This window comes from Podarcis muralis, chromosome 2 (assembly GCF_964188315.1).
Source record: "Podarcis muralis chromosome 2, rPodMur119.hap1.1, whole genome shotgun sequence".
In the NCBI taxonomy this organism is placed as follows: Eukaryota; Metazoa; Chordata; class Lepidosauria; order Squamata; family Lacertidae; genus Podarcis; species Podarcis muralis.
Genome location: NC_135656.1, coordinates 78,614,909 through 78,633,184, shown reverse-complemented (window position 1 = coordinate 78,633,184; position 18,276 = coordinate 78,614,909). Strand labels below are relative to the sequence as shown.

Below are 18,276 nucleotides of genomic sequence, written 5' to 3'. Positions count from 1 at the left end.
CAGGAAACACAAATGGTTTCGTTAAAATTAGTGTGCTAGTTAAGCTGGACTCCTTAGAAGTAAGCAATTTTTCTTTAATTGGCTTGTGGAATGGGATATTTAAAGACATTGCACTTCTAGGTCATGCTAGAATTCATGGTTTTTTCCCCTACTTCTGTTATCGCAAGACAGCTGTAATGAGACTCAGTCAACCTTCTCTCACATAAACAGCATACATCCCTTCCGGTCCCTGTATTTTGAATGTGTGTTGTTGTTTTTAAGAGTCCCATAGACCTACCCCTCTCTGCTTCCCTCAGAGGATTTCCACTGAGTCATCATAATGTTTGTGAATATTCCATGACATTACAGCAGCTTGCTCCAATAGCTAGGCAGACACAGGATATGGGAAATCAGTTCTTAGTCCATTGTGAAGATTCATGGAAAATAAGATTTAGCTGATAAGTATGGTAATTGTGGAAGGGCAGACACTGCTAATATATGTCCCCGATAAAAGGAATGGAAAGAGTCCACCCTTCCTTCACAGGTGTCCATGCTGTCTCCCCCACAGGATCATGCACAATTCTGAAATGTCTTGAGTTGGGTTAGCATCCTCCAAATAGTTCAGCAGGGTTGTATTTTAGCCCTCATTTCTTCTGGCGTTTTTTCCTGAAATTTTGCTCTCTATGTGTATAGAGAGAAACAATCATTCTGCAACTCCATATTTGTTTTTGAAACCTTCAGTCATTCAGTCTACTACTAGCTAGGCCAGGCATAGGCGAACTCGGCCCTTCAGATGTTTTGGGACTACAATTCCCATCATCCCTGACCACTGGTCCTGTTAGCTAGGCTGATTCAAGAGCTTTTCTCCTTCTCTCAAAATAATAGAATACAAGGTTACCTCCAGGATCAAAGAGATGGTGCCTCTGAATACCAGTTGCTGGCAATCAACGACAAGAACTGTCGTCCTCATGCCGTGCTTTGGGACTTCCTATAGGCATCTCTTATTTTTCAGCTACTAGAGGCAGAAAACCTTCTCTGCCATCTACAAAGCCATTCCACACATGGGCTCCGGGTCCTGCTCCACATTGTGTGCTTGGCACAGATCTGTGATGTCATGCACGTGAACTGGCGGAGGAAGAGGCGTGCAGGGGGAGCGCACCACCCCCGGCTGTGTGATCTCCAAGGTGCCATCGCAGCTGCCCACCACCACCACTCCTCCACTGCGCACATGGCACATGGTAGGAGGAGGCCTCCAGAAAGCCTAATGGGGCTTGTTGCAGTCTCTGGAAAACCCAACGGGGCCCATTGTGGCCATGGGAATGCATGCCAAGGCCCATTGTGGTCTGCAGAAGGCCTGACGGGGCCAGTCATAGCTGGAGGCAGGCCGCAATGGGCATCATCATGCCTTCCTGCAGCCACAGTGGGCCCCGAAGGACCTTCTGGAAGCTGCAACAGGCCTCCAGAAAGTAAGGAGGCATGTGGTTGGGGGGGGGTAGTGGCAGTGCGCGTAACCACTCCAGGGCCCTCTTGATTTAGCTGCCCCTCTCCTCAGCTGGGCGGAGCGGGCTCCCTTGGGGACACACCCAGCGGGAGCATATGTTCTCCCTGCTGGTCATGCTGATGTCAAGCACACATGCCCCCGCAGTGTGCGTGGCCCCACTGCAAAAAAATTGTGGGTGCCCTGCCTCTTAATGGGGTAGGTTGTGTGGGCTGGAGCCCTGAGAGCTCTGCACACTCGGCAGCTGTGATTCCACCCATTAGTCTCCTTGGCCATCCACACTTACAGCCCAAACAGTACTTAAAACAGTAATGTTTTGTGAGTTGCGTTTTGCTCATGAAACATGCCCACCAGCAGAAGTGGAGCAGGCCATTTTTGCCAGTTCGCCCTTCCCTTGAAGCCAGCCATGACTTCTGAAAATCTGTTCTAGAAAGGTGGAAGAGAGCACTGAAAGTACCACTGGGCACTGCAGGGGAAAGAAGATTGGTGGCAAATGTCTCCCCCTCTTCTCCACCAATAGGAATCTCTACTGGATAAAGGCCCCCTCCTCAAAGGGCAATGCATGGTCCAAGATTCAGCATGCAGGAATCATTATCATTGGCCATGATGGCTGGGGCTGATGGGAGTTGGAGCCTAGCTCTGGGGGCGTGGCCTGCCCTATTTAATGCAGGATGCGGCCGGGGATCTCCCTCTTTCCCCGCCTGCCAGCTGTTCCTGATTTTCCCACCCTATAAGGTTTCCATTCCTTGACCTTGCTATGTACCTTGGTTGGTCGCTGTTGAGGGGCCTGGTAGAAATTTTTTCACTTGGCAAATTGGCACCAGCCACTTGGTTTTTGCCTACCTCGTAGCAAATCGTCAGAACTTTCTTGGTATTGGCGGTTAGGCATTGGTATTGTTTTGTAGTTGAAAGAGGGGAGGAAGCTCCATCACCTGCCCCGCATATTGAAGGGTAGTCCAATAAAGGATTCCGGGGGGCGTGGCCCTGTCTGAAGCCTATGGAGGTGAGGGCCTAAGGCACACCCCCGAGCAGTGACCCCGGGGGAGTTCCTAGTTGATGTGCATCAGCAGGGCTCCCCCTACTAGGTGGTTAACCCTTCCAAGACGGGCTGGAGTTGGATATAGTCAGTTAGGACCAATACCTAAGCCCCACCTGTAACCAATAAAGTTGTGCCTTATTTAGCCCATTAACCTTAATAATTGTGTCATGTGCCTTTATTTCCACTGGGGGGGGGCGGGAATTCGCCACGCAACAGCAAGAAGCCAAGACTTTAGTGTCATCAGTGGAATATAGATTCAGCAGACACCTTCTGTTTCAACTTACAAACACCTGCTTTTCTATTCCATCAGCTTTATGCAGGCAATTAAGAATACATCTTTCCATAACAGTTAATATATTTCTGACTAACTTTTTATGTGGTTTTTATAGTATAGTTTATGCATGATTGTTGTGATGTTTTTTTAAAGAATATAAATGCTCTGATGTTTTTTTAAGAACATATTGTTATAAATCAAATAAATAAAACTTAACTATTAATTGCATTGTTTCTGACAAAAATATTTCATCTTATGGTACACCTTTCTTGAGCATTTAAAAGCACTGTGCAATTTGTAGACTACAGGCATCCTGATGAAATTAAAATAAACATTCCAGCCTATTAATCTAGTTCATAAATCCATTAATGGAGTGTTTCTGAAATTATTCCTTTAAACATTCTTGGTCCCAAATTGTTCCAATTAACCTTATGCTCCCGGACGCCAAGCTACAGAAGTATGTTAGCCAATTAGTAAGCCAGAGACTTCCAACTCAAATAGAACTGGTAGACTCGCTTCAGGAGGTACATAATGGGTACAGCTCAATTCTATTGAAATAAATGGCAGAAAAATAATAATAAGCGGGATAAAAGCAGCATTATACCACCCCAATCCAAAGACCAAATTAGTCAAAGTGCTAGCAGATGGGCTAATGGATAATCTAGGTAAATTCTCTTCTGCCTACTTGCCTGCTTCAGAACTACACACCTAGCGCATTCTGGAAAAATAAAAGGAAGGCCATCAGGAACAGCCACCCAAATATGCTCTGTGGCTCCTCTATCCCCAAATGAATGAGAGGCGGGCACACCTGGTACAAAATAACAAACTCATCCATTGGGATTCATTACTCGTGACATTAATTTCAGAACAAATAGAAATTTCATCAAGCAAGCTCCAATTGGTTAATTCTTATCATTCATTTTCAAATGAATTCAACCCCCACTCAGCTGTTAAAGGGAAGCTACCTACAGTATCGTGCATTTTTGGCAATGGCCCTATGTCTATTCCTCACTACAGTGGTACCTTGGTTCTCAAACACCTTGGTACTCAAACAACTTGGAACCCAAACACTGCAAACCCGGAAGTAAGTGTTCCAGTTTGCAAACTTTTTTCGGAAGCCAAACATGCTCTGTTTTGAGTTTTACGCTTCCGATTTGAGTGCTACAGTTCTGTTTTGAGTGTTATGCTGAGGTCTGTATGTTTATGCTATTTATTTTGCATTTTTCTTTTTTGTGGCTCTTTTTGTTTTGTTTTTGTGACTGTGTGGAACCCAGTTCAGCTACTGATTGATTGTGTATCTGCAGTACATTGTTTATTGATTTCATTTTATGGATCAATGGTCTCATTAGAGAGTAAAATTCATGTTAAATTGCTGTTTTAGGGGTTGTTTTTAAGAGTTGGCTTAATCCATTTTGTATTACTTTCTATGGGAAAGCGCACCTTGGTTTTGGAACACTTTGGTTTTGGAATGGACTCCCGGTATGGATTAAGTTTGAGAACCAAGGTACCACTGTACTTAATTCGTTCCGGAGGTCCGTTCTTAACCTGAAACTGTTCTTAACCTGAAGCACCACTTTAGCTAATGGAGCCTCCCACTGATGCCGCGCCGCCGGAGCACGATTTCTGTTCTCATCCTGAAGCAAAGTTCTTAACCCGAGGTAATATTTCTGGTTAGCGGAGTCTGTAACCTGAAGCATGTGTTACCTGAAGCATACATAACCCGAGGTACCACTGTATTTGCAAAGGGGGGGGGGTTACAAGCAAGATGTCCACAGATACTTTCTTGCCAAGGCAAACATAGTGACCAGTGTGTCTTTCTGAAACTTTCTTCACTTCAGGTCCTCAGTGAACTAGCTAACCTTTACCTTATAAATTATTCCAAACTTCACAAGGGGAAATCAGCAACCTTAGTGGAAATAACCCCTTTTTACACTGGTTAAGAAGAAAAGGAAAGGAAAGGAAACAACATCCTTTGTTTTAAAGGGGAAATGGTAAAGAATAGGAAAAACCACTAAATGCTCAAACTAAACCTTTAAAATTTGATTTTCCATCTCTGTTGCCAGCAGTGAGAGATGTCTCTCTGCTCTCATATAATTTTCAACAGCCAGAAGAAAAGCAGGTTTAGCTAACTGTGGTTGCTCTTTCCATTCAAAATCCTTGATAACCAATGAAAGCTATAATAGCAATCTGCTTATGAGAAAATATACATAATATAAAATGAATCTAGATAATTAATGTATAATGTTGTTTTGGAGGAGCAGACTATGCATGCCCACTCATACCACAAAGAACTCATAACCCACCTACTTTCAGCAGCCAGAAACATCACAATCAGACACTAGAGAGACCTATCAGGAGAAAGCATGGAGCAATGGTACCAAATAGTATGGGAAACAGCCTTACTAGAAAAATTAACCAATAAACTGAAACTAACATGTGGACAAATAGAAGAAGACACCTTCACCCTGGTATGGCTCCCCTTTATCACATACACAGCCCAACAAGACAACAACAAGAAGCCACCAACAGCATACAAATCAATATGGCTAACCTGATACAAAAACACCCACCTACCCCACTCACACATGAAAACAAAGACCGCCACAGCCAACCACAAACAAACAACCACCCCCTAGGCCAACCCCAACCTCTCTCACCACCAAAGCAACACAAGCGGATAGTAAGGAGAACCTGCACAAGCGACGCTGACACAAAACCCCACACATACACTAAGTAAAATAGAAACATCGCCACCCAACCCCAGCCCCACTCACCATGCCCCCCTCCACCTCTCCCCCCCTTTTCTTCCTAATATAACACTAATGTCATGAAACTGATTTGTAGAAAATGTAACTTGAAAAAAGAGACATAGCACATACTTTTGTAAACCAAGAAATCTTTAATAATAAAAAATTAAAGAATGTGAACTTTGAAAAACTGCTACAGAAAAATTGCATCTATGAATTTTGATAAAGTTGCATTTTTTATCTACCAAGCTGATGTCAGTCATTCTACAGTGGGCACATGCATGCTCCAGTTGCTTCCATAAAAAGTTTGAATATGTGCAAAAGACAGTTTTCTCTCTCTGACTCTCTCACACACACTTGTCACTCATTCAGTGATGAGGAAGCAGCATAACCCCCCTTTGACCACAGCAAATGAACTGATTTCAGTGGCCATCCCTAATGCTTGTCCATTTTATGTTCCCTGAATGCCTCTGATTTTACACTGGGGAGAGCACAAAAGTGGAGAACACGCTATTAATCCCCAGTATCTGCAGATGGAGCTGTGAAAAGATTCTTGGGGAAATAAAGAATCCTGAAAGAGCTGCTGTTGAGATTGCTGTTTGAGGGGTCTCAAACGAAGATGTGCTCTCCCATGCCCACATTCCCAGCATGTTCAAACTCCTGTCTCAGCAATGTTTACACTGGCTTGGTCATGTCCGCAGAATGGAAGATGGCAGGATCCCCAAGGACATGCTCTATGGGGAGCTGGCTTCAGGCACCAGGCTTGTTGGTGGACCAACTCTGCATTATAAAGGTGTCTGCATATGTGACATGAAGGCTGGCAACATTAATCCCACTGTGTGGGAATCCCTTGCAGATGACCCACAGTGCCTGGAGACAGTCAGTCAGGGTATATATCAGTGACCAGAGGAGAAATGACAACTGAGAGGAGTGCAGAGAGAAGAAACATCATGGTGCATCTATAACAGTGAAACTGGGTGCTTTCATCAGCCCCAGCTGCAATAAAACATGTCTCTCCCATATTGGCCTCTACTGCCACAGCAGGCGCTGTAACTTTCCAAAAGTTTGACTTCACCCCTGAAGGTGCACTCCTCCATTGTCTCCCAAGACAGAGGGATGCTAGTCAGGGGGTTGGGTTTGAGGTCCCTTCCAACTCTATAGTTCTATGATTCTGAGTGTAGCTAACAGATAAAGGACATCTGGATGGTTAAGTCCAGTCAAAGGAGACTATGGGGTTGCGGCACTCATGTCGCTTTCAGGCCAAAGGAGCCAGTGTTTGTCCACAGACAGCTTTCTGGGTCATGTGGCCAGAATGACGAAACCACTTCTGGTGCAACGGAACCCATGATGGAAACCAGAGTGCATGGAAACGCCATTTACCTTCCTGCCACAGCAGTACCTATTTATTTACTTGCACTGGGGTGCTTTCAAACTGCTAGGTTGGCAGCAGCTGGGTCAGAGGAACGGGAGCTCACTCACTCAGGGGAATTTGAACTGCCAGCCTTCTGATCGGCAAGCCCAAGAGGCTCAGTGGTTTAGACCACAGCACCACCCGCATCCCTTCCGAGTGTGAGCCATACTGAGGTATATAAACCAATGGTCTACCTCAGTATAGGCCAGTTTCCCATGTCTCACTCATATACAAACACACAATAATCCACATTTACATTGACAGAAGAGGCAGCCGGGTCCACATATGCAATGGGATGCATTCACAAAGTAGCCCTCATATTTATATTCAGTTTTTCCACCAAGAAGCTCAAGGAGGCATCCATTGTTCTCTCCCATCTCCATTTAATCCTCACAACAATGATGTGATGTAGCTTAGACTGAGAAAGAGGCACATGGGGAACAGAAGTTACAGAGAACCCTCAAGTGTGTTGTCTACATCTAAGGTATAGGTAGGGACCATTTTGCATGGGGGTTCCATTTCTGGGCCCCGCATCCGTTGGTGGAGCGAGCAAAAGCCACACATCAATTGGATGCACCTAAAATAGTTGCTGCCTGTATTTTTAAAATATTTTTTGGTAGTCTCCATTCATCATTTGCCCAAATTATGGTGGAAACCATGGCTTGAACTGCATAGCTAAAGCTGGCAAGGAGAGAAAACAAATGCCTCTACCTGCTTGAATTTGCCAAGCAACTCTGAGGTTGCTTGGTATGCTGAGAACACTGTTACAGGTTTTGAATGGAAGGACAAAGCAGCAATACTGTTGAGATTCAATAAGAACACATTCCTATCTTGCCAGAAAACATTAGCACATCAATTCTGCTGATAACGTTGGATTGATCATCATAGGCAGGAAGCCTGTTCTGTATTTTCTGATACTTACATTAAACCAAAAACATACAAAGTAAAGAGCAGATAAAGAACATTAAAGGCAGAAAAGCCTATTTGGTATCAAATATAAAATCCCTTCCACATGCAAAAATAAGGAGAAAAGAAATCCCTGCAGATTTCAAAGGAAGTTACACAAGTAATCTGGAATGGGTGGCATTACATCTGAGAGCAGAGCAAAAGTAAAGCTTGTATCAATATTCTAAGTATTCTGAAGCGTAGTCATTTGTCATGCCTCTGCAAATAGACAAGATTCTTAAAGTATCAGAGCATTTCATCTTTTTAAAACACATCCAGTCATTTTTTTTTTATTTCTTAGCTGCACACCTTCAAATGCAGAGTATTTATTGCCATGCTTTAAAGACATTTCTTTCCTGTGTTGTAACAACGTAGTAGATGTTCAGTATTTATTGTGTTTCACATAGATCCATATTGAATGCACTTAGGATATAAGGAAATGGCTCAGTTTATTGCCAGCCCTGTAAACTCAGCCTGGCATTTGAGGTGTGCCTTACACAAATGCGTGCAAAGTGCTTCCAGACCCTTCACAACCTCTTCAAAAAATACCTGTAGGCTTTGATCATTTGGTTTTCATGTAGAAATATACAAATTACATCACACAAGTCACATTTCCTCATTTGTCAGGTATATTTATATGCACATCAACACCCTCCAGCTAATTAGGCAAATACGCCACCAAGCTTATTCAGGCAATTAAGAAATACCCTACTATAATAGTTTATTTCTGATCTTAAGGATCTCTGGGCTCTTTGGGGAGAAGGCCAGGATAGATATTTAATAAATACTAAATATGTATGGAGAGAATCCATCAATAGGCTATAAGCCACAGTTTTCTGGGAAATGGTGGTTTAAATTCAGGGTGACTATCCCACAGTTCAGAGACCTGATCTGGACACAAGATCACAATGAATTTGGAACAAGCAGCAAAAAGGGGGGGGGGGTGAAATAGTGCTAGGATCAGTAGAGTGCAGTAGCCTGATGGTAATGAAAATTGCTCTCTTCCTGATTTTCAAACTGATCATTTGATGAGCAGATCAGCTGATGAAAGGAAAGAGTGTGATAGGTGTCTCCACCCACCTTTGCTGGTGTGTGTGGTCCTAGGAGAGTTGGCCAAAGATTAATGCATCCCATGGATAAAAAGACTAAGCCACCCCTCGGTTAAACTAACCATGGTTTTTGTAAACTTGAGTTCCTGGTTCTGGGGGGAAAGGCAGGGTATAGGATCATAGAAATGTAGAGTAGGAAGTGCCTGTGAGGGTCATCAGTTCCAACCCTCTGCAATGCAGGAATCTTTTTGTCCAACTTCGGGCTCAAAACCATAACCCTGAGATTAAGAGTCTCATGCTCTATTGGCTGAGCTATCAAATACAATGATGATGGTGGTGGTTATAGAAGCACCAAAAAGGAGGAGTGAGGGAGAAACACACAGGGCCCCTTGCTCATTCTTAATAAACTATGGTTTATTAATAAACCTGGCTTTGTTAAATATGGTTTATGAAGTCAATGTTGTTACTTATGAGAGTGAATGAGAAAAAGGCAAGACGGAAATACTCAGATATCCTAAACACATGAGTGCAACTTTCATGTATATAGCTATTAATACCTTGCTCTGACACCTAAACCTGAACCAAAAGCACTACAGCACAGCCTCCAACATTTCTCTAATGGAAATAGGGACTCCTATTCAATATAATAATAATAATAATAATTTTATTTAAATGCCACCCATTAAACATTTAAAAACATCCCTATACAGGGCTGCCTTCAGATGTTTTCTAAAAGTTATATAGTTACTTATATTCTTGTCTCAGGGGCTGCATAACTCCATACCCTCCAACAATTCTTCGATGAAAATACAGACATCCTAAGGAAAAGCGGGACATACTGGGATCAAATCAGAAAACAGGATGGCTTCTGTAAATCTGGAACTGTACCTGGAAAAGAGGGTCTGCTACAGCAATCAATATGAATGACCAAGCACCGATTCATTTATATACTTTATGACACAACATCGCAACCCTGCATGGCAAGTCATTTGTATGAAGCTGTTTCACAGGCAGTTTGCTGTGATTTCAGTTAATTCCAGGAAAATTGCTGCCCCTTCTTGCCACTCCGCTTTCCCCACTTCCCAAAAAAGAGGAAGATGAACATGGCTAAGAACAGGGAACGGGGACCTTCCTGCATCAACCTTCTTCCAGGGATCGCTTACCAATTGTGGGTGTAGCAAAAGGTGTGGCCAGAAACACACTACTCTCCATCTTCCATCCAGGCAAGCAAGGTTACAGTGCACTAGAGGATGGTGCACAGCGGGGCCAGTGAGGGATATGACCTGGGCAGGGTTCCAAAAGCCAGGCACATTTGGTTGCCAGGCCTAAGGCTCCCCTACCCCTGCTAAGGGTATGAATTATTACAAGCCTTAAGTTCAAATATCAACAGAGTTGTGGACCACGTAATGTTGATATCATCCCTCTTGATATCATAGAGAGCCAGTGTGGTGTAGTGGTTAAGAGCGGTAGTCACGTAATCTGGGGAACTGGGTTCGTGTCTCCGCTCCTCCACATGCAGCTGCTGGGTGACCTTGGGCCAGTCACACTTCTTTGAAGTCTCTCAGCCCCACTCACCTCACAGAGTGTTTGTTGTGGGGGAGGAAGGGAAAGGAGAATGTTAGCTGCTTTGAGACTCCTTCGGGTAGTGATAAAGCGGGATATCAAATCCAAACTCTTCTTCTTCTTCTCTCACCAGGAATGATAATCCTGACCAGGGCTTTTTTTTAGCTGGAACTCACCAGAACTCAGTTCTGGCACCTCATAGGTGAGTGCTATTGGCGTTATGTCCTGAACCCCTGGCCTACCTGGCAGCAAGTCAGTATATCAAGTCCCCAGTTCAAGGTCAATCTACATGTCCAAAGTCCAAACCAAAGCACAGTCCTGCAGAGATCCTGGAGCATCCGAGTTGAAGCTCATAAACATGGGCAGATAAGCAGCCACAGTCCCTCAGCTCTGCTGCCCTTTTATACTATTGCAGCATCTGGGCTCCATGAGGCATGGGACCCTCACCTGCCCCAAGGCTACACCAGCTGAGGAATCACACACCTCTGTCCAGAGCTAGCAAACCCCACCTGGCCAGCTAGGGAGCTGGGCTGTGGGCCCTTGCCTGCATCAGCTTCCTAGAGTGCTGCTCCGACTGCTCCCTATGCCTCAGAACTCACCGTGTTCATGGGGACAGGGACCCCTCTAGCTCTGGTGATGGGTCCTGCTGCTCTGGTTCCTGTGCACTGACCCCCACCCCCTCAACATCCTCCGACCTCCTGTGAGCACTTCCTGCACCAACATCACCTTCCCCAGCTTGCCCCAGTGTGTCCCAGTCCCAGCTATACCCCTTGCTGGGATCCTCTTCCTCTTCCTCCTCCTCCCCATTGTCCTGCCAGTTCACAACACATAAGAGAACAAGGGAGGCATTCATGGTGAGTTCTGACACCTCTTTTTCTAGAAAAATAACACTGATCCTGACCTATATTATGATTGCATCAAAAGGCATCTTGCTTCAACTTATGTGAAGTATTCTGAGCACCTGGGCAAAACTGAGATAAAAATACAATTATTATTATTATTAATTTATGTTCCTATGTACATTGGGTCGAACTTAAAGCTTAACCAAGATTCTAAAGTAATTGGGTAGATTTGAATGACCTCTGTGTGGGTCTAATAACCATTCAAACTTTATGGCCATTGTGATCAAAGAGGGCTGAAAGAGTTAACGGTTCTCCACAGGTTCAGGAGGTAATCAGCAAAAGAGTTGCCTGGGGCCTCACACAGTACAAGATGTCTCAAAAGCAACAGTACTTAATCCTGTGCAACTCAGCACTGGTGCACTTTGTCATCAAACTACAGGGACACCCGTCTCGTGATAGATTATTCTCATCTCGGCCAAAAGGAAAATATCAGCTCTTTTTCTCTGCTTGGTATTACTGCTGGGAGTTTTGGGCTATGCGCTTGGTGTCTAGAACTCATTCAACCATCCATCTCAAGGTTACAGTTCAGTACATGTCCTTCTGCTACTTGCCACTAATGGGACCCGCACAGCTTCCGATACCTACTTTCATTCATAAAAATCAAAGTTTGTTCAGAAGTAGGGTGTTTTTTTGAACAATTATTCCCAATATCAATTAAATTCTTCTAGTCACATTTCATCACTAGCAGCATGGAATCAGGGCTGTTTATATTTTCGCTGTGCTTCTGGATTCAATCCAGGAACAGCAATCATTAGCAAGTAGATTATTTTTTTTAAAAAAAGGAAATGTTCAAGCCCTCTAAAACAGGAGATTACTGTAAATTGGAACAGCTTCGTGTTAGAGAACACAAAAGGATGCATGCAACACAGGTAACCAACGGATAAATACAACTCAGAAAAACATTTCTTCCTCCCAGCACTCTCAGCACAAGGCTAATAGATCAAGAAAAGGGCTATAGTCTCTTTCAAATTTTTATACTTTCATATAAATTAGTTCACTGAGCAACCATCTCCTGAAAAACATAAACGCACTCACAATATAGTCTAGGCAATTATCTAGGTAAAGGTAAAGGGACCCCTGACCATTAGGTCCAGTCGTAGCTGACTCTGGGGTTGCGGCGCTCATCTTGCTTTATTGGCCGAGGGAGCTGGCGTACAGCTTCCAAGTCATGTGGCCAGCATGACTAAGCCGCTTCTGGTGAGCCACATCAGCGCACGGAAACGCCGTTTACCTTCCCGCCAGAGCGGTACCTATTTATCTACTTGCACTTTGATGTGCTTTCAAACTGCTAGGTTGGCAGGAGCAGGGACCGAGCAACGGGAGCTCACCCCATCGCGGGGATTCAAACCGCTGACCTTCTGATCGGCAAGTCCTAGGCCACCCACGTCCCTGCTAAATATCTAGTGTTGTGCAATTGAGCAGGCAGGCAATTCAGAAGATTATCAGTATCAGGAAAAGAGGGAAGAAAATAAAATAAAAATATTTTGAACCAATTTTACATTAGATATCTGGCAACAGTTTGTTTATTTATTAAAAACTCACTTGGACCCCTCAAAAGGTTCCTGCATACATAGCAGAGCGCTTGCCCTTTTCTCGTTCTGAGCACAGATCCTCTTCCGGATGTGTCACAAGTCATCTGGTAGCACAGAAACTCTAAAATGATGTTCACTAACAATGTTCTTTGTACCGTCTAGCTGGGGAAATGTAGTTTACAATACTGATAAGATATTAGTGGAGCTACACATATGCCCATAGCCTAGTGTTAATTAATTAAGCATATTTATAGCCTGCCTTTCTTTCATTAGGGATGCTTCAGTTATCTCCATCTTCAAATAAGATGAATTTTTAAAGATAAAAATGCTCTTGATTCCTGGTCACATTTCATTCTTCATCGCTCGCTCTCTCTTACACACAACCACACAAACATACTAATTTCTTTTTAGCATTAAAATAACAAAAATATTATTTTTCCTTCTGTTTCTTTTAAATCGGCAAAGAGCCAAAGCTTAGTAGAGTGTGTGCTTTAGATTCAGAAACTCCTCTCCCCTCTCTGGTTGCGGTTCCCTCTATAGCCAAATGGGAACCAATTGCATGCCCAGGAGCCATGTACCACCTCCATCTGCACTTAGAATAAAATAGCCACACTACAGACATTCATTTGGTTCAAATTAGGCCACAACTTTATTGATTACAGATGGGAGTGGCTTAGGCTTAAGCATTGGGTACAACCATTATCAACCAACCCACCTGAAGCTCAGTTCTCTCAAGTGTCATTGAACACATGTTGAGGGAGTCTATAACATGCATCGAAGAGGTGCAACCCCACAGAGATTGTCTTGAGGAGTGCTATGGCCCTAGCCACTGCCTGGGCATCCAGAGAGAAACACCTCTTCCAGGATCCCTTTAATGGGATACCCCAATCCTTGGAGGAGCAGGTAAGGCATACAACCTCCAGCCATGACTAAGGCTTTTATCCAGTGCCACCAGCTGGGACCTTAGTCTTTCCTGTTTAGCAAGTTCTGGTTGCTATGTTGAGTTGCTGTTCTGTTGCTTATCAATAAATGCAACTACTGCAGTTCTCTCCACTCCTGTGGCTTCCTAGCATTAGGGAAGACCCCTTGCAATGCTTCTGCTAGATACTACACAGGGAGCCGTAGTAATGGGAAGGAAGGGGGAACCCCTTCACAATGAAGGGGAAGTTCTTCATAGGAACTGGCATTTATCTGTATCATTCAGTTTTGTCAACCCTGACTGGTAAGGGCTCTTCAGGGTTTCAGAGGGGGGCAATAACTGCCCTACCTGGATGTCGCAGAATGAACCTGGGGCCTTTTACATACAAAGCACATTCTCTACTGCTGAGCTGCAACCTTTCCCCCTTCATTCTGCATGTTCTCAGGATCCATGTCTACATATTGATGCTTGGTTTGTTGCACATTCACCAGGCATAAGAAAAGCCTAGGAGAGGAAGGAGCACAAAGTACATTTCTGGTTCACAGGAACTAAAATTAGCATCAGCTAAAGACAAAAGAACCACACCAGGAGAATTGCAGTGGTTTTTATTACACTTGGTTATAATAAAATAAATTAAAGATACCTGGGGGAACTCTGGACCAGCAATTACTAGCTCCATTGCGTTCCAGGCCAGCCCAATTTGCAGAGGTTGGAAAGCTTCGTAGATTTCTCAGCAAAATCTTAACTTTGGAGTATCTGATACAGTTCAAAGAAGTCCACTCTCATGAAATGGTTTTGAGTTTGCTCATTCATTTTTATACCCCTAAATCGATGTGGGATCTATATATATGGGTGGGTGGGTACCATGTTCACAGCAGAGGTGGGACAGAAACACTACGACACAGAATGATCATGTTTGCACACCTAACATCATTAACCAGAGGAATGAAGATCACCAGCTGGGATGTGCAGGGAGATTAGGGGGTGAAGCCATGGAGGGCCGTGAAGGCAATCACATTAGTCTTAGAGTAGATGAGAAGCCAGTGTAGGGGCATCACATGATAAGAGTGATAAGAAAGGGTTTTATTTTGCCTGTATGAGGAGATGAGGCTGACCCTGCAGAGGACTAGAAAGGAAAATACTGTAGAGGTCTAGGTGAGAGATAACTAGAGCATGGGCCAGAAGAACAACAAGGACAGGACATATTAAGGGTGAATGGTAACATTGTCAAAGAAAAAGCCAAGAATGCATGAAGAAGGCGGCTTGAGATGAAAGACCAGACATTTGATCTTTGACATATTGAGTATTCCAGCAATAAGATCAGAGAGGCACTTCAAGATGTGGGGTGAGGAGGGCGGTTCAGAGGGGGAGAGGGTTGGTTGTCATCAGTGTTTTAGGGGTTTCTGGGATCTGATGAGGTCATCCAGGGACAGCGTGCAGAGAGAGAAGAGAATAACAGAGAGGGAAAGCAGAGGAAGAGTTTCCACCTGTGGAGACATTGAAAGAATGAGTAGACAGGTAGGAGGAGAACCAGATAAGGACAGAGTCACAGACACCCAAAAGGAATCAAGGAGGAGAGAGTAGTTAACTATATCAAAGGCTGTGTAAAGGTCAGGAATGTGGGTCCAATACAGGCTTTCAGCAAGGAGGACATTATCAGTGATTTGTGACATACAGCACTGTACAATGCTAGTTTCTGTGTAACCAACTCTTGATACACACACACACTTTGTATCTAGCTGTATTTCTGTTATTTTACCTGGCTCACCATGATCTGTTGTCTTTTTTTTATGGTACTCATATTCACTCATCTTGGCTTTGGGGCTACTGTAACTTTTCAATAGACCATATAGTACCTCTCTTTAAATATTATGTGTGTTTGTGTATGCAAGAGTGCATTACGAGTGCTACTTACACCATGTTTGTATTTTTCAATGACTGCCTTTCATGTCGCTGTGTTTGTTGTCAGCTCCTATCTGTCTCTGCGGTGCACATTTAGAACCTAATGCCTAAGGGGTGACTCATCCCCACCCAGGACTTTCTCAGCATCTGTTGGATTCCCCCAGGTGAATTCCTCAGCCCCAAATGCTAGAGAAGGTGTCTTTTGGGATGTATTATTTCAGGAAGGACTTCTGAGAAGTAGCAAGCTATATTGGTGGTATTAGAAGTGGCCTTCTGTTAACTGGGCACTAGTCTCTTGCGCATGGTTTGGAGAACCACTGCCTATACTGATGTCCCATTCTACCTGTGTATAGCAAAACACACACACTTGAACGATCACAACACCACCCTATTTTGAGGCAGAGCCAGCTCTATATCAAAGGCCAAAATGTAAGAATTGGCCAGGAAGTCAACAACTGAGATCAAACTGGCATCCTTGGCTTTCTCTCCTCAGATTTCCCTGATATATTCACCAGAAGAAGTTCCGGTTAAAAGAATACTTTTTATGACAGTGAGGGAGAGACGAGAAGCTTCCTGGAAGAGTAACGTAGCTAGAGGAAGGTAAAAAATATCATCTTTTTGTCTTCACAATGGCCCATGCTCCTGTGTAATACTGCTACATAGAATTACCTGGTGCTTCCTGGATATTGTAATCCTTACAACAACCCTGTTAGGTAGACCAGTGGCATTATCACTTATATCACAAATGGGAGGGATTATATCACAAAGTGGGATTCTCAAGCATACCTTTTGCCCTTGTCTTCCCTGCTCTGCTCAGAAGAATAGTAGGAAAAGATTATAGATTCATATCTCAACACACCTGACCTTGAGCTCCTTGCAGGAAAAGCAGAATATAAAGTAAGTAAGTAAGTAAAGAAAAGAGATGTCATCTCCGGGGTCTCTGGGTCACTTCTGTGTTGGAGACCACTCACAAGTGACATGGATAGCACACAGTACATTACAGGATGAGGAACCCTGCAGCTGACTGGTCGCCATGCCATTTCCTCCAAGTTCAGGGGTGAGTCCCCTTTCCCCCTTAGTTTTCCACCCTAACCTCTAATCAGGCTGGAAACAAAGAAGGGAGCTTTATTTCCCCCCCAACCCTGCCCTGCCCCCAGCTCTGAAGCATCGCTCGATTTACAAATGCCGTATCCACCAATCTGTCTCCACCCAGGGAATTGTTTGCAGCAAAGCAACAGCTCAGAAACATTTTGAAGTGCTCTTGTTTTGTTTTGTTCCCTTCTTTCTCCCCGCCCTTTTTTTTGTGCATGTATTTCCTAAATAACGTCAGGGAATATTGCTGCACATCCTCCCCTCCCCCGGTTTAGAACCCTGAAACAATCTTTTCCTGGCTCGTGTAATTTCATACATTCTGCCGCTCTGCAGCAGACTTTCTACGTGCCAATGGGGTTTCCATCACTTCAGGGAGGGCCAATCGCTTTAACGGTGCTACAAGTTATGAGGCTCAGAGCCTCACGAGTTCAGAGCGTGCTACGTTAGGCACCTCTTTAAAGGGTTACAAAGGAGAGCCCAATTTCGCACCCGAGGCGCCACAATGAGGATTTTTGGTGCTCCAATTCTGTTCGTTACACCTGGGTTGGAAAAAAAATAAAACCAATAACTTTACAGGGAGAAGCCGAGCAAAGGAGCTCTGAGACACAGTGCCAGGGAGTGTGTTTCCAGCCTTGGATAGGAGGCGGAGAGGAGGAATGGAGAACAGCAGGGCGATCAGGAGACATAACTTTGGGTCTGGAATTGATCTTTGCTCTAAAGCCTGCGCGGATCTGCTGAAGGTCCATCTGTCCCTCATCAGGGGCTCCCACCACCTTGGCCGCCCCCTCTCTCGTCAATTGCACAAACTGGTCTCTCCCCACGCCCACCCCTTTGGTCGCTTAGCTGCTCCACAAAAAAAGACTTACCCCCCCAATGCAGGCGCAATCGGCGTGTGCTGTTGCCGCCACCTCCACTGCCTTGTAAAAGGGGGATATTTTGGAAACCAGGAGGAGGAGGAGGAGGGGAGGAGGAGGAGGAGGGACTTTTAACACCAAAAAAAAAGTTACAGGGAAGTTGACCAACTGCACGAATTGTTTATTTAACCTGAAACCCGGAGGCAGTGGCCCATCAATCATCGATAATTACACCCTGATGCCAAAGCCTTCGGAGACCCCTTGATCTCTCCACACACACCCCGCCCTCCTCCGCCCCATCACCTTTCCATGAAAAGCCAGCGTTGCTGTATTGGTTGAGTTATCAGGGGATAACGCCTCGCTCCTGTTCTGTTTCGCGGGATAAGTTTTATGGGGACGGAGACGTACGCAGGACTTTGTGCGTGAGAGGGAGAAACACGAAATGCACATATATATATATATATGAATTTCTCCAGCAGACCGATTCCACCCACGCCCCCGCATTGATTGTTCGGCGGGGGGGGGGGGGCAGAATTGTGGGGAAAGTGAAAGCAAAGTGCGGGGGGGCCG

General features: G+C 44.5%; 1 protein-coding gene across 6 annotated transcripts in view; it reads right to left on the bottom strand.

Moving 5' to 3' along the window:
• Positions 1-17,851, bottom strand: part of FBLN2 (fibulin 2) — a 143,366-nt gene extending 125,515 nt beyond the window's left edge. For 3 of the 6 annotated variants that reach the window (XM_077924871.1, XM_077924879.1, XM_077924875.1), the window contains exon 1: positions 17,719-17,789. The gene's annotated coding sequence lies outside the window, so the exon portion shown is untranslated. Of the gene's footprint in view, positions 1-17,718 lie in introns of all 6 variants that reach the window. The other 3 variants (XM_077924877.1, XM_077924873.1, XM_077924874.1) reach the window with 3 other exon arrangements.
• Positions 17,852-18,276: the final 425 nt, after the last annotated feature.